The sequence below is a fragment of the Epinephelus moara genome, chromosome 24, assembly GCF_006386435.1.
Source record: "Epinephelus moara isolate mb chromosome 24, YSFRI_EMoa_1.0, whole genome shotgun sequence".
Classification (NCBI taxonomy): Eukaryota; Metazoa; Chordata; class Actinopteri; order Perciformes; family Serranidae; genus Epinephelus; species Epinephelus moara.
This window is the reverse complement of record NC_065529.1, coordinates 34,956,031-34,961,056: the sequence shown is the minus strand read 5'-3', so window position 1 is coordinate 34,961,056 and position 5,026 is coordinate 34,956,031.

Sequence of the window (5,026 nt, the reverse complement as noted above, 5' to 3'; positions counted from 1 at the left end):
ATGATGTATGATAGAACATAAGCTTTTTTAGTTTTATTTGCTTTCCTTTTTATCAGTGGAAATTAGAGTTAAATAAGTCTGAACAATTAAATGTACCGAAAAGCCATCCAAATGAGAATTTATTGTAAATGAGCAGTAACTAACATCTTGTTTTTCCCTGTAGTTCAAGATAAAGTTTGGAACTTACTGTGAAACCCCCTGATGGATTAGCACGGGCTAAACATAATATGCTGCAATAAACAAATTGCATTACCTCAAAGTGCATTGCATTTGAAAAGGGGTTGACACAGTTATTCAGTTGCAAAGTTATTTGCATATCAGTTTCCCTCTCTAGAAAAAGCCGTTTATTTCGTCTTTTCTATTTTTTGTTTCAATATGTCCTTCTTTTTTGAATATTTGAAAGCCTCTACTGTCATAATCTCATGCAAAGTACTGTGAAAAATTGCACGTAAGTGTTCTCTAAAGTTCAACTGCCACCCCAGAGGTTTGAACGTGTCACAGAATGGAGTGAGAGTGGGAAAAATGATCCGCAGCGCAGGCAGGATTATATCGGCGTTTGGCAGATTGAGGTGATGCATTAAAAAAAAAAATCAGAGACTAAAAGACTGACTCTGCTGAAGACAATGAAGGCGGTCTCAAAAATCCAAACTGTATCGTTTAATCTTACTCCGAGCTGTATGCACTAATATTTCTTTTGAATGTGCGAATGCAGGGAAGGCAGTGATGAAACTGAAGATGTCTGTATGGTATGAATTTATGTCCTCAGATTTCTTCTTTAATGATATGATGTCAGAGGGTCCATGCATCAAGTGTACTCAGTGCTCACTGAAAAACAAGTGGTTACACTACAGAGAAAATCCACTGTTTTAAAGGGAAAAAAAGAACCTAAAAATATTTTCATTCTTCGACTCCGCGGTGCTGAAAGACCACAGATGAAACAAAAGCAAGCTTCTTTGTGTGAGACTCCCTGCAACTTAAAAAATGTTCAAAGACTCGATTCATGAATATTTTACACGATGTGCCAGAACTTCATCTGAACATCTGAGTGTACTGGAGTCCATCAATAGCCTATCTGTCTTAACACCCAGGCCACACAGTCTCAGTCGCTCTCCCCCTTTATTTGCCTCTCCCTCTCCCCTAACCGCCACACACAAGGCCACCCATTCAAAGACCCTCCTCATCTAGCCGCAGCAGTCCCCCGAGGTGCCTATGTAGTATGTACAGACCATGCTGCCTGGGATTGAAGTGTGAGATAGGAGGGAGAGCCAGTGGGCTCGTTGCGTCTTTCCCTCTGATGACGAGGCTCTATAGGGACTCCTTTGACACCCACTCTATGCTGTGCTCACAGTTTGATGATGAAGGCTTGTTTGAGAAAAATGATGGTGGATGGAGTTTTTTAGTACTGGTTTAATACTAATACTTAACTCTTGTATAACAGACTTTGGGGCCAGTTGTTGATACAAAAAAAGTTGGAGAAGTATCTCTTAATAATTGGAATATTGCAGTATAGCTCAAACCCTGGAAAAGTTGATATGAATGTATTAAGTTTCCAAATAAACTTATATGGTTCTGTAATTCTTAAACTTGCAAGAAAATACCTAAATCACATAAATCCAATGGAATTTTAACGGGTGGTGTCATGCAGTTTTCAAAAACATACCCAGCCAACCCTGAAGTCATCAAAATCCAGCGCTTGGGCAGTGACTTGCGGCGTCAGACACTGATGAAACCCAGATGCTGAAAGAGTCTATTTCAAAGCTGAGAACCATATTGGACGAGAAGATACACAGATAAGAAAATATTTTGCCCAAAGCAAATATGTGATACCGAATACATTTCAGGGTTTAACAATAATGTTCTTTTTCACTTGCCTGGTTGGGCTAGTGGGTCAGAAATCTTCTTGCCCAAAGTCAATTTTTACTTGCCCCTTTACGAATTGTTGTATTTATTAGTGGTTACCAATTAACAACAAAGATTAAAGTGAGGGTAATGTCATGAAAAATGGAAACTGTGCAATACTTAGTAGGAGTTTGCCTACATCCTCTTACAACCCAGTCTCACTCCGAAGTCATTGAAATCCGGCGCTTGGGCAGTGATTTGCGACGTCAGACACTGACAAAAAAGCTGTCCTTTAACGTCGGCATGATACATGGCCAGTTGCCGGTATAGTTTAACAGCACTTGGTGGCGTCAGGGGAAAATGCTGCATTACAAGATCAAAAGTTTAGACAGCGAAAGCCTGAGGAGGGGCGTGATGCATGGTGAATAGGTTCAACAAACACGGCCCTCACCTGGGAGAGCGGTGTTCGTGTCTTGTAAGATTATAAAGCCAAACCCTGTTCTTTTTTCCTAAACCTAACCACATGTATTTATTGTTGGAGGAAAAATAATGTCAATTTGTGTTGTTGTACTCATGTAGTGCTTTTATTTTGAAAGAGACTGTATGTAAATGTTAAATTTGAAACATTTTCAAATATTTTGAAAGAAGACAACGCATGTAACAGGCAGAACTTGACACGGTGTCCCTGAAGGTCAACAACCAACGCTCCCAGGGTACCTTGCACATCGTATCTGGATGTGGAAGGTCCATGACCAAATGTCAATATGTGACAAGGTTGGAGTGAGAATGTGTTGACCCAGCTATTACTCATCTTTATTATGCTGCAGTGCACAGAAAGATTAAACCCAAAGATGGACTACCAATCAGGAAGAGTAGGTGACTGCCTGTAGAAACTGGTTTGTACTAATTCAGCTAAAGATTTTATGAGTATGCACCACCCAAATATGATGAATGAAATGAAAAGGGCCTTAATGTTGGCCTTGCTTTATTACCTGACTTTGATATGTTGAGACTTAGTTTTAAGACCTCATTTCTGTTTTATTCTCATTGTCTAAATACAAAACCACATATTATTTCTGAGTCTTATGGTTGAAAAAGGGAGACTTGTGTTAGGGCTAGGCCCATGGACGATGCCATTGCCAGTGGATGTTATATCTGCTCATATCCACTGGGCTGCTTTACTGGTAATAAGTTATTAATTACTTACAGAAACAAGTGTGCAACAATAGTCCGCCTTCCACTTCCTCCTCCCCTCTCTCTGTCACTCTTTCTTAAACACACACACACACACACACACCAACACACCTTTGAGAGGCTCGACGGGATTTTGCTAAGTAGGACACGCTCCTGGATCAACATGCCTCATTACGTTCCTGGACCAAGGTTGCAATCAACCAATCACAGCCCTCTGACATCACCAGTGTGCTGCTCCTGCACTTTTTTCAAATTTGCTTTGTGCGTCTTCAGAGCTAAGCTAGTTTTCCACATTGAATTTAACACAATTGAACAAGTAATCCTCAGTAACACTAAACAAAACCCTTGTTAGCTACTGCAGGGTTAGTGTGTTAGCTTGCTAACTAGGTTGGCTATGATAACAAGTAAGCTTGCCAATAAACTAGAATATTGTTCATTAACATTTCCTTCCTTTTTTCCATGTTGAGCCCAGATAGATTTGGTTAGGAATATCCAGGGCCATCATCATCATTATCGCACTGATACTGGAGAATTTGTTTATGTCGACATCAACATAGCAATGATGCCCTGCATGTCCTACCTGGCAAAATCATGTCATGCACCTGGAGAGCATCGTAGCACTCTGTCCTTGTGCCTGTCTATTGTGCTTCTGTAATACAGTTAACAGTGGTTTGCATGTTGAGTCGAGTGTATATCTCTGTGTGCGGCTTGCCCCCCAACCAACAACAACTTCAATGTTGGTTGTAATATACTCAAGGAAAAGACATTTACATTTTCACAACTGTGAAAATTGTTTTTGAATGGCCTTCAAAACCATTAGCCTCCCTGCACCTGACCTCTCAGACCTCAACAACAGAGCCATCACACACGGCACGCACAGTAGCAAGAGACACTCATTACCCACTCAATCCACACTTCACATTACTTAAGTCTGGCCTCAGATACAGGACTTTAAAAATGGAGGAAGACCTGTTTCATCTCTTCTGCTACATCAGCCTTCATAAAATACCCCAATGAATTCTATGCGTGGATATGTGAGCGTGTGTACTCGTGAATGAGTGTGTATGTGTACATCTGGAGTATGTATAGCATGTATTTTAACGTTTCTCTTGAAAGACATGAACATGTGCAGACTGTGAAAACAAATCTATGTAGATGAAAAGCAGAGCTTGGCTTATAATCAGGGTTCTAACCCAGTGGTTCTCAATCAGGAGTCTGGTAATCCCCAGGGGTCTCTGAAGTAGTTCCAGGGGTCTCCAGAAAAATTGGGAATTGTTTACTGTGTTTTCACTATTTAATTCACTATAGAACAGAGCCTAATGTGAGTTGGAGTCATAAGAGTGACTATTCTGATCAGAGGAAGGAAAAGGACAGACACAGGAAGAGGCCACGCTCAGCAGTCAGACATAAGTCACGTTAATTTCCAGAGCCGGTACCTGCCGTTATTCCACAGGCTACTTAATAACATGTCGGGCAGGAAATCCAAAGTGTGGGATCATTTTGAGAAGGTGAAGGATGAACCCAAGGTGATATGTAAACTCTAGCCTCGTGTCACCAGGCTCTTCACATACGGCGAAGAGCCTGGTTTCTATTCACTCTGAATTTTGTCTGGATTCTGGTTCCGGTCTAGAAAGCGGATCTGGAATTCACCAAATTCACCAAAGTAAAAGTGTTCATCAAAGTAAAACTTTAAATTCTGGCACACCATCAATTTGGGGTGATGAGGGGTGTAAGAAAATCGATTAACTTAATGGCTTGGGCCTTTCTTGTAAATTATATTCTTTAAATTAAAAAGTTTCACCGCATTTTTATTAGCTTGGTGCTTTTATTTTGACGGAAAGGCGCATCCGTCGAATTCCGGATCCTGTCTCTCTTGCCCTGGTTCCGGTTCCTTACCAAAACGGCCACTAAACGGCCCCAGACTATGTAAACTCATCTTCATTGGTCGACTACAAACATGACGTATCATCTGAAACATGGAAGTAGCTACATG